We start from the raw sequence: 12,692 nt of genomic DNA on the forward strand, positions 1-12,692 counted from the left end.
GTTTATACAACACTAATGAGCTGCCACTTGGAGTATTGTGAGCAGTTTTTGCTCCTCGTTTTAAGAAAGGATATGCTAAAATTGGAGTTGGTTCAGAGAAAGTTCACAAGGTTGATTCCGAGAATGAATGGGTTATCATGTGAGGAGCGTTTCACAGCTCTTGCCCTCTATTCATTGGAATTTAGGAGAATGAGAGGGAATCTCATTGAAACATTTTGAATGTTGAAATGCATGGCAAGAGTACATGTAGAAAGTCTGTTTCCATGGTGGGAAAGTCTTGGACGAGAAGGCACTACTTCGGAATCGAAGGGTGTCCACTTCGAACAGAGATGCGGAAAAACTTCTTCAGCCGGAAGGTGGAAAATCTGTGGAATGTGTTGCTGCAGGTGGTTGTAGAGGCCAAGTTATTGGATGTTTCGAAGAGGAAGATGCATGCATTATGATTAGATGGGGCATCCAAGGCTGTGGGGAGAGGGGCTGAATGGGGGGGGGGGAGGGAAATGATCAGCTCATAATATATTCAGGGCAGACTCAATGGGCTGTACAGCCGATTTCTCCTCCTATGTCTTATGGTATTTAAAATTAAAATAACATTTAAAAACCAAACAGATATTCACCTCAAGAAAAATTAAAATTAGTGTCAAATTAAACATCTTCTTTCACTTCCTCCCACCAACTGGTTTTTTTTACCTGCTGATTTTTCTCCACTGATGGAGTGCTTGAAATCTGAGGAAGATGATTCTATCTTGCTGGACTCTGTAAAGAGTGCAGTAACAGAGCATAAATGTTCTGGAGTCAAAGATTGTAATGTGGACTATGTTAGGAATGTACCAAGTTACAGGCATTTCTTCTAGCAGATCTGGACCAGTCCAAGGCCCAGATTACATTGATCATCACAGGTTATTGCATAAATTAGTGCCAGAGCTGGACCTACCTGCTGGCATTGGGCTTCATAACTTCTCCCAGTCAGAGAGCCATGATGATGAGTTTATTGTCATTCTCATGGACATTATACATAGTACATCAGCATTAAAATGCTTGTTGAAAAAACAACTTTAAAAAGCAACTGCAGTAGTATATGTAATTGAATCAAAAAGAGGCAGTAAATATCAAAAAAATTAAATTTTGCCTAGTGCAAAAAAGAATCATTTCTATAGTGCAGACTGTTCTTGTGGTGTCGGAGCACTTCATGATTAATGTAACAAGGGAACCTGATAGCTGTTGGAAAGAAACTGTTCTTGAACCTAGGGATGCTGTTTTTCAGGCTTCTGTAGCTTCTTCCTGAAGGTAGTGGTATGACTAGGTCATTGGGATCCTTTGTGATGTTGACTGCTGCCTTGAGGTATTGCCTCATAGAGATGCATTCAATGGATGGGAGGTTGGAGCCTGTGATGGACCTGCTCATGTTTGTTGCCGTTTGCTTTCCTGGACCGCTGAATTCCTAAGCAAGACTGTGATGCAACTAGTCAGTATACTTTCCATAGTCCACCTGTCAAATCTTCTCAGAAAGTAGAGGTGTCGGTGTGCCTTCCTCATGGTTGACTTGATGTGCTGGCTCCAGGACAGGTCTTCTGAAATCTGGACTCCATGTGGCCAAGTGAGTTGTTCCTTGATCATTATTTCCAAGCTTCACAAATAATAAGACAATTTGGAAATTTCCAATAATTTAGTTATTTAATTTTTATATTATGAAATTCAAAATGTTATAAAATAAGCTTTCATTCTTTATTTCAAAATTTGTTATCTTTTTAATGAAGATCAGAGTCGCTGTTGAAATGAATATGCACATGGTGAATGCTCCAGACAAAGCCAGCACAAAGCTGAGGAATTGGGTGTGAACTGCATCTGATGCCTCTTGGCTCTGGTCAATATCTCTGGACTCGATGGTAAGTCTGGGAACCCAACAAGTGGCCAAGTACGCACATGTCACAGCTCCACATTTCAACTTTGTGTTAGGGTATGAACTTGTATAACAGTGTATTTATTTTGGCTTTGTCAAAGTTTCAGAACCTTTTTGCCCAAGAGTTTTGCACAATCTGGCACCCGCTATTTAAAGTGAAACTGGCAGCAAGCAGAATGCAGCTCATGGTGGGAAGTAGATGAGAGAATAATTTGAGTCTGACCAGAATATTTAAACAGCTGGATCAGGCTTGGTATTTCTATACAAAGGCAGGCAGGTGTACCGACCGGTACTCTGGATTAAATTTTCTTTGCCAAACTGTGTCTTCATTTTTAACTTCCCACATAATCATTACATTAAAATGATGGTCTGTATCGCTCAGAGCTGAAGAAATTTCAGTCTGAATTTGAATTTGATCTCATGCCTCTTAAGTGCAAAAACTAATTATAGTTTATCCAATAAAGCAATTATTTTATTACTTTTTTTTGTTTTTTTTATTTACAAATTTTCAAGTCAAACAGTGCAAACAGAAAAATAAGTTACCAAAAAAAAACTATCGTTTGTGTCACTAGAATTAACCATACTCCCTTCCCCCTGAGGAAAAAGTGAGAAAAAGGATAGAGAGCAAGAAAATAAGATATTTCAAGACTAGACTAAAAGGAGAAAAAAATGGGAGGTTGTCAGGTATGCAATGTCCACCTTCCGGGCCTTAAATTATCTAGCTTTTCAAGATCCGGGGAGGGGTACAGACAGGGTGCCCCAAAGAATTATCTTATTGTTCAATAATGATTGCACGAAACATTGCAACCACCAATTACAATGGGGTGGGAGGGAAGGTTTGACTATATCAGTGGTTCTCAACCTTTACCTTTCCACTCACATACCACTTTAATGTTCCCTAAGTCATAGGTGCTCTGTGATTAGTAAGGGATTGCTTAAGGTGGTATTTCAGTGGAAAGAAAATTTGAAAACCATTGTTTTAATCATACCTAATTGACTTGTTATGTGCACGGTTTTACAACTCCAAAGGAAATGGGCCAATGACAATTTTTCTCAAGCAGCAAAATATTTCAGAAACAATTGGATCTAGAGCAGTGGTTCTCAACCTTCCCTTCCCACTCATCTTAAGCAATCCCTTACTGATCACAGAGCACCTGTGGTTTAGGGATTACTTGAAGTGGAAAAAGGTTGAGAACCACTGAACTATATCCTGGTGATATTCCTTTCTTGTGGACAGAATTATAAAGATTTGGAGTGAAGTTGCAGTCCTTTACCTTCTCCCTGCCTCTTGTGACATTTCATCTATTTAAATTATAATGTTTCAATGTTCATGGGTTGAGACATTTACTTCCTTTTCCTTTATTTTAAGAAAGGAGTGAATGAGAAAGTGGAGAATTACAGATCAGAAACTCCTGGAAATACTCAAGAGGCCAGACAGATCTGTGGAGAGTAAAACTGAGTTAATGCTCAGATGAACCTTTCATGAGCACTGACCAGTTCTGGTACATACCCAGCTCTGATTTGTGGCCCATGGTTCCAAACGCATGTCTGCCACTGTACCCCATCAACCTCCTCACCGCCTTTCCCAACCACTGTTCTGCCCTCTCATCTGGCCCACATATTCAAACTGCAGTACATGGGCTCACATTGCTCTAACACTGTGGAGGGACATTTAAAGTAGGGTATAAAGTCATGGTTGATCTTCAACTTGAGCTTCAGTTTACTTATCTGTCCCATATCCCTTTATTCACTCCATATTTAGAAATTTATTGTTGTCTATTTTAAATCATTCGGTGACTGTGTTTGGACAACTCACCTCCAGGTAGAGAATCCCAATGATTTCTGAGTGAAGAAATTCTCCTCATCACAAATCTCCATGATCTACTCCATATTCTGAAACTGTGACACCTGGTTCTGGATTGCTCAATCAGTGGATGCATCTCCTTGTACCCAATCTTTTGTGCCCTTTAAGAATGTTACCAGTTTTATAATGATGACTTTTCATTCTTCTAAACTATAATCCACTCAATCTCTTGTATACCCACCATCTCAGGAACCAATCTTCATTATTGTTCTTCATGACACTTCCGCATGGCAAGTATATCCTTTGTTTTAGTTAAGTTCAACCCTGAAGTCTTCAATGTGGTCTCACCAAGGCCCTATATACTGTAATTTCAGTGAGATATTTTCACCCTTGCATTCAAATCTTCTCACAATAAAAGCCAGCCTACCCTTTCCCTTCCCAATTGCCAGCTACACCTGCATTTTAAATGCAATAACTTGTGAATAAGGACACTCAAATCCTTGGAAACATCAATATTTCCCAATCTGTCAGCATTTTGAAAAATATTCTGTTCTTGCTTTGTGCATCAAATTTTTTTCCAAGTGATATGTGTGAACTTGTTTGGCAGGATTTGCATCCAACCATTTTTTTTTACATCCCTTTAAGTCTTCCCTTGCATTTTTCAATATGATTTCTTGTTAAAGTTGTGAGACATACTTTAAAAAAAAAAGTAGTGAATATTTGAGGCAGACTCACAATTCTCAAATATTTGATTGCTTTGACTAAATTGACAATAGGAGCACCATACATTTGAGAAAAGCAAAATGCATTACATGTCTCAACAACCTGAGCATTTAACTATTATCCCTTAGGAATACAGCTTCAGCAAAACCTATGGGGAACAGTAACTTCATCATTTGTTCTCAATACAAGGCTGGAATGAAGAGGTGTGATTGTATTGTGTAAAAGGTCGGCTTTGTCAATACATTCAAACGAAGTAGATTAAAGGAGTAAAGAAATTTCACTGTACAGCAATGTGCTTTATAAGCAATGATTTAATCCTGGATTGAACTCACTGTAGTATTTGTGCATTTTAAAGGCCAACTTGTACAGTGAGTAATACAATTATGGGGAAAAAAAAACATGCTTTTCAATAATGTTTAAATATTGGCCAGATCACACAAAGACAACTCCCTTCATCTTTGACTAGATGAATGTGATTCTTGAAACCATCTGAGAGAGTAAACAGTCCATTGACCCCCTCAACATCACAGTGAATTTAGTGCTCTGGTCCATGGAATAGTGCTTGGACCTACAATCTTTTGGTGTTGGAGTACTATTATTGCTGATGAGGGTAACACTATCCTGTGAGTTTCCCTAACCCTAAGGTTTATGCCTTCAGATCCTAACTCTCTTGGTTTCTCATTTCCCTGGCAAACTCCTCCTCCTTCTCTTGATGTGACACTTTAACTTGGTTTACAACAATTTATTTCATGTTCTCTGGTCCTAATTTCCTCCCTAATTTTGAAATAAATGGTAGGAATATTTCTCTCTGCAAATTATCCTACCTTGTGCCATCGCTTTCTTATAGATTTTAGAAGCTTTGATGCTATAATAATTGCTCATTTTCTTAACAATTAGCATTTCATCTCTTCACTGCAACCTCTCAACTGTACATGTGTAAAATATCTGTATGTGAGCAGGGAGTGAGAAAAAAGTGTCAGTGACAGCCCGCAAACAGGGATTCTGACACAAACATGATGAAGCTGTAGCAGAGCCTCTGAAGAATTGTTCTACACTTATTTATATATGATTGCTGGAGTCTGCTTTTGCTACCTCGCCAGATTATTCAAACTTAGAAATTAATGAGGCACAACCTCTGGCGATTTGATTCATCCTTGTTGTTTATTTATGATCATGTTTCTTCCAAACCTCGAGTTGTATTCTCCAATTCAAGCAATCAGTTATGAACTTACCTATTTCATCTGCCCCATCAGCTGTTCTTGCATTGTAACTTGTGACTACAAACCTTCACAATGGTGACCCAGAGAAAGATGCCTTGTTGCTTGACATTGCTGCTTCAGCAGACTACCTCTCCGCCATTGACTACTTTTGAGGTCCTGCTGCAATATTTTGCAACTGTCTACAATATCAGACACTTTGGTGTCATGCACAAACTTGTTAATCATTTTCATCTAAATTATAAAGATAACAAACAGCACTGAGCCCAGTACCGAATCCTGAGACAGACCACTAGTTCCAGGACTGCAGTCTGACAAATAAGCTTCCATTGTTACCCTCTGTTTACAGTTTTTATGACGATTGAAAATTAAGCTTTCAAACGTCCTCCAAAATCAGTCAAGTGCAACTATGTCAAAACAATGAATGTCCTGAAAATATTGTTAATTTTCTGCATTTATTCTGCTCATTCTAGGCAGTCTCCACGTGCCTCTAACATTGGGGAGGGGGGTGGGGGAATCTTGTGTTGCTTAGAACTATGCAGCAAAGCCTAGCAGCAAAGTCCTCCCCTTCCCCAAAAAATCTTTAATCCTTTCAGTTTCCATGCTCCCTGTATACTATGGGCCCCCCTTAAGGTTTCCAATCCATAGCCCTCCTTAAACAAGTTGTGGCTCTCAGAGGACCATGTGGCCCGTGTTGAAAATGGCTGCCCCACATAATGGTAGAGATAACTCCCCTGAACAGCTAGAGATGGAACTGTTCCAATCAAGTTATTGCAATGCAAATATATGTTAATATAATAGAATGAGACAAATGGAGGAGGACGGCTGCATGTATTTAACCTTTTACAATGCTACATAAACAGGCTTATTAGCTAGGTCAGTGGTTTGAGTCCCTGTGCATCTTAATGGCTCAGATTTAGGGAAGATATAGCTTTGCAGAGGTTTTTGTTATCCATTGACCTTCTCCTTGGTGATACTCAGGGAGAATTATGTTTGGCTGTGATACTAAGCATCACTGATTAGCCAACTGTTTAGAATTGCTTCTAGGTATGCAAGGCACGCAATGAATTCTATCCCAGGTAAAGACAGCATGTTTATGATATGAGGAGAGAAAGCTAATTAAAAAGACTGGGAGATAATCAACTAACTCAAGACTGTAGTAACTATTGGCAATTAACCTCCAACCCATCGAGCACACTGACATCCAACGTAATGTAAGCAGACTATTTATCTAAAATGAACAAATTCCCCCAAATTAGTTTAGCTTTTTTGTTGAATGACAACATATTCAAGTTTTGGCTAATTTTTAAAAATTTTTAAACTTGGGCATACAACACTGTAACAGGCCAATTCGACCTTACGAGTCCATGCCACCCAATTTAGACCCCTGTTAACCTACACCCCAGTACGTTTTTGAAGGGTGGGAGGAAACCAGAGCCCCTGGAGAAAACCCATGCAGACACAGGGAGAACATACAAACTCCTCACAGTGCGGGATTCGAACCCAGGTCCCGGTCCCGAGGCATTGTGCTAACTGCTACGCCAAACATGCCACCCGGTTCTTGAATGTCCACAGCTCAATGTCATCCATCAGGTACCTGACAGAGCATAGGAATGCATGTGTGAGATGCTGCTTGTTTTCATTCTCTATCATGTATTCTGATTAATTAATAATTTTTTTTCCCCTATTAATACCAGGTTGTTTACCTCAGCCACAATCACCATTACCAGTAATGTTGTGCAAGGCAGAGACAGATGTCAGCAGTCAAGTGTGGAATATATTCAATGAGAAAGGTAATCAGCAAGTTTACAGCTGATGTAAATATCTGCCAAACTGTGTGACTGCACATACCGTGACACAGCTTGGCAAAGTGTGTTGTGTGAAATAGCAGGTAGCTGGAAAAAAGTTTGTTTTTTTTAAAAAAGCGTCCATAATCCACATAAGGGGGTGCCGAAAGCCTTCTGATCCCAACATAAGGCTTGAGTGGATTTCAAATGATAATTATCATGTAACGGACATGAAATTGCTCCTGGGCATTTGCTTTTATTTTAAAAATAAGTTTTCTATTTCATACAATTTATTTATTATGAAGTGAAAAATGTAACAAGATTGTTTTACAAAATCTTTCCTTTTTCAAAACCTATGGGGCAGGGGGAAAGAGTTGCAATTAATTGGGCAGCATGGGCTTGTGGGCCAGAAGGGCCTGGTAACGTGCTGTAAGTTTAAATAAACAGATAAATAATAAATAAATATTTTTTTAATAATTTGTATTTTTAAGACCATGGATTTCTTTGTTTCACTCTTCTGCCTTGAGTGAAAAATGGATGTGGGTGAGAATATGATTCCAGAGTCCTGAATCTTGTATTCCAGAGGAATGTCTATTCCATTTGCCACCGATTCGCCATACTCCTTATCCTTCTGAACATCTTTTCTACATTTAACTCCATCATTCTCCAGCATTTCCCAGTTCAATTGAACTTGCCTCAATAAGTTTATACAAATCGTGCTTGCTTCGGCAGCACTTATACTAAAATTGGAACGATACAGAGAAGATTAGCACTGCCCCTGCGCAAGGATGACACGCAAATTCGTGAAGCGTTCCATATTTAAAATAAGTTTATACAAATCAATCAAATCCCCAAAATGCAAATGTGTGTCGTGAAATCTTGTGTGATTAGGATGTTAAAGTCAGACCTCCAGCAGTTTATGTGTACTATGTTAAAAGTCCCTTGGTGATGTTTGAAGAAATATGTGAAAGTCCTTTCTATGCCTGATCAACATTCATCAACACCACTGAAATTAGATTTCAGGGCTATTTATCTCTGTCAATGTGATCATTTATCATGGAATCTTACTGTTTTTAAAGTGCTTTGATAGCATTAAAACAGAGCAATATGTATTTTTGAACAGTATTTACTTGCATGAAGCAGCAGTTAACCTTGAAAAGTGGATATAAATTCTGGTAAAAATGCAGCAGGTCAGTGTACTTTATATAGCAAAGATAAAGATACATAACCAATATTTCTGACTTGAGCCTTTCAAGTGTGGACAAAATGTAGGCCCAAAACATTAGTTATGTATCTTTTGCTATATAAAGTACCCTGTTTCACCTGCTGAGCTACCCCAGTAGACTTTTGTGTTTTACTTCAATTTCAATTCTTGGTCGCGCTTGGGCTAAATGAAACTATTTTTCATTTTAGGCTTTGTTTTTAGTTTGGTGGTTAAAACATGTCATGAGTACGTGCTGTTTGACCATTGAATCTGCAACAGTAGTGAGTGAAGCAGCGCTTTAATATGCTTCTTGCAGATCAAAACATGCTTTGGCAGAGCTCCAGCTTGCTCCTGGGCACAGCAACCAGCTCTGCGAAACTCAACTCTCATAAAAAGACTTTTATTTTTGGAAGGAAAAATGCCAATGTTAAGTCTCTTGATGTTTTCCACTCAGCTGTGAATGTTCAGTGGGAGAGGCTTGTTTAAAAGCAGATTTTAACAAAGATCAGACTCTCAAGGCATTCTTTTTTTGGAGATGGAGCTATCCTTTCCCAACAGGCTTCCAAATCAACGGAGACAGGTGACTGTCCTTGAAGTTTATTGTACATAGAAAGGTGACTGGCCAGGTCTGTTCTGGCCTTGGGTGCAAACGGTTTCTGTGGAAAAAAAGTCCACTGCTCTGACTTCTGGTGATGTTAGCTGGGAATAGATACTAACCACGACACTGGGTAACGAGAGAACTTGGACTTAATTGGGAAAGTTTCTTGCATAACTTGATATTGTCTGGAATTCACAGCCTGAAACTGTTCTAGCACATGATTTAAGTACATCTTCCAAAGATAAATTGAGATGCATTTAAAAGAAAAGCACTGGAGACCAACAAGAAGAGTCAAGCTAATGGGACATGCACAATGGACCAAATTTTTTTTTAACTTATTAAAAAACTTTTAAAAACAACATAAAATCAATAGCAACAACAGGAAAAAAAAGTTTTCATACAATATAGTAAACCACCCCCCTCAGCCAGCCCGCTCAAGGGGAGCCAAAAAAGAAAAATAAAACATATACAATATTTTAAGATATTTCCAAACCCATATATTCTAAATAAGATTACCAAATTTTAACAAAAAAAGAATAATTATCATGTAAATTATGTTATTTTCTCCATATAAATACAAGATCTCAATTCATTATGCCAATGTGCTATATTAATCTCTACATTGTCTTTCCAAGTAATTGCTACACATTTTCATGCCACAGATAATGCCAAACATACAAATGCTATTCAAAGAACTTATCCAACCCCAAGACAATCAAAGAAACCATATAACCCAACAAAAAAAATCTCTGGATCTAATGGTAATTTAATTTTAAATAATTTCTCCAAAACCAAACTAACTTTTCCCAAAATGGTTGTACCCTATCACAAGACCAAACTACATGCAAAAAAAGTTCCAGTACTAAACCCACATCTAAAACAAAAATCCAAATGACTAAATCCTTATTTTTTCAATTTCTCAGGAGTCAAGTATAACTGATGCAAAAAATTATAATTAACCAAACCATATCTTACATTAGTCAATTTAGTTACCCCTTCATGACACGTAACTTCCCAATCCTCTTGAGGTATAACATAAATTAAATCACTTTCCCATTTATTTCTAGATTTCTCCAAATTCAGTTTTTCCATAGTTTCCTGTAACTATCGGTGCATATCTGAAATAAAACCTCTCTTTGGTATAAAGGAAATCAAAGATTCAAATTTTGTTAATTTAGGTAAACTCATCTCTTTACCATAATTATCCCTTATCAAAGCTCTAAGTTGGTAATACACAAATAAAGAATTTACTGGTATACCAAATTTCTCCCTCAATTGATTAAAAGAAGGAAACTGTCCTTCTTCAAAACAATCCTGACTCATTTTTATACCCTGAAAATACCATATCTTTAAATACCTATTAGACATTGAAAAAGGAATAAACTGATTTTGATATAATGGAGTTTGGATTGATAATTTACCCTTTGTTCCTATAGCATCATTTCTTTTAATCCATATCTTTAACAAATGTTTTAATACTGGCATATCATATCCCTGCAATAAATTCAAATTCCACTTATATATAAACTGGTGAACATCAAATTCAGAAATACAGGCTAACTCCACCTTGGCCCAACTAGGAGGCTGATTAATATCCATCATTCTACTAATAAACTTCAACTGTGCAGCTTCATAATAATTTTGAAAATGAGGCAACTGGAGTACCTAGTGCATATTTCCATGTCAATTTCTATAAAGCTACTCGAGCTAATTTTCCCTTCCATAAAAATTTCCTCACCACCTGAAAAAAAATCCCTTTGAAAGTGAACATGGAATTGACTGAAATAAGTATTGAATATGAGGAAAAATATTCATTTTAATACAATTTACTTGACCTATTAATCAAATCCATTTTAATCTTTTTCACTTAAGGTACATAATTTAACTTATATAAAGACTGACGATTTGCATTCACAGTTACCCCTAAATATTTAATTTTATCAGACCATCTTAATTTTATAATATTTTTACACTCTTTATAATCCCCTTCCAAAATTGGCAATATTTCACTCTTATCCCAATTCACCTCATAACCCAGATAACTCCCCAAATTGAACTAAACATTCTTGTAAACATTTCAAAGAATGTTCTGGATGTGTCAAATAAATCAATACATCATCAGCAAATAAATTAATCTTGTATTCATCATCTGCAATTCTTAACCCTTTAACTTTGTCGTTCTGTCGAATTGCCTGAGCTAATGGTTCAATGACTAATGCAAACAATGCTGGCAACAATGGACAACCTTGACGATTTGATTGCGATAATTTAAATGGCAAAGAAGTTTGGCCATTCGTCACCACCCTAGCAATTGGATTTTTATACAATGCCTTAACCCAACCAGTTTAAAAAAAAAGGGCCGAAATTAGACTTCTCCAACACCTTAAATAAAAAATTCCATTCAACCCTATTTGCTTTTTCTGCATCAATCGCAACCAGTTGGGTTGCTGTCTCGATGCATTGATCAACATTATCAATCTAAGAATATTATCAGATGCACATCTATTCTTAATAAAACCTGTTTGATCTAAGTATTTACTGAGGTAAATATTTAGCAAGTCTATTTGCCAATACTTTAGCCACTAGCCACTATTTTATAATCCATATCTAATAAAGAAATTGGTCACTATGAAGCTACATTCAATGGATCTCTATCTATCTTTGGAATCACTGTAATTATCACACTTGAACAAGAGTCTGGTAGTGACTGATCTTCAGTTATTTGTTGCAACAAGTCCCTAAATATAGAAGATAAATCTTCATAAAACACTATAAAATTCCACTGAAAATCTGTCATCACCTGGTGGCTTTCTATTTGGCGTCTCTTGTATAGCTTCTTTAATCTCAAAATCTGTAAACAAAGCTTCCAATTCCTTTACCTCTTCCTCCCCCAAAACCGCTAAATTTAACTTAGATAAGAAGGATTCAATAGAAGCATCATCCTGATTTCCCTCAGAAGTATACAATTTCTGATAAAATGAATAAAATTGGTCATTAATTTCCATTAAAAACTTTCAATACAGCAGGATAGCAAAAAGCAAATTTATAACCCTTCCTCCACAGTACTTCTATAGCTGAATTAAATTCTCTATGCCTCTTAATAATTTCTTGACTCAAATCACCATTTAAAAAAAAACACTCTGTGGCCTGAACTATCATTGGGGTCTGATTTTGTCGAGCCTTTTGAACTGTAATCCGCAATATCATTTCTCTGTCCTGGTATCTCAAGCAGCGAATCAAAACAGCATGTGGTGGTTGACCTGGAAAAGGCTTCTTCCTCAATGCTCTGTGTGCCCAGTCCAATTCCAGACCATCTGGAAAAAATTCACTACCCAGCACATCAGGAATCTACTTATTGAAAACTTTCACTGGGTCTGAGCCTTCAATATCTTCTGGAAGACCTACTATTTTTAAATTATTCCTCCAACCTTGATTTTCCTCCGAGTGTTGGCCGATTGC

At 37.2% G+C, this 12,692-nt stretch overlaps 1 non-coding gene across 1 annotated transcript; it reads left to right on the top strand.

Annotated features, from left to right (window-relative positions):
• The first annotated feature begins 8,147 nt into the window (after positions 1-8,147).
• Positions 8,148-8,254, top strand: LOC138743745 (U6 spliceosomal RNA). Its single transcript, XR_011345049.1, has one exon. It is a non-coding gene; the product is annotated as a U6 spliceosomal RNA (small nuclear RNA).
• The last annotated feature ends 4,438 nt before the right edge of the window (positions 8,255-12,692 follow it).

This window comes from Narcine bancroftii, chromosome 9 (genome assembly GCF_036971445.1).
Source record: "Narcine bancroftii isolate sNarBan1 chromosome 9, sNarBan1.hap1, whole genome shotgun sequence".
NCBI classification, from domain to species: Eukaryota; Metazoa; Chordata; class Chondrichthyes; order Torpediniformes; family Narcinidae; genus Narcine; species Narcine bancroftii.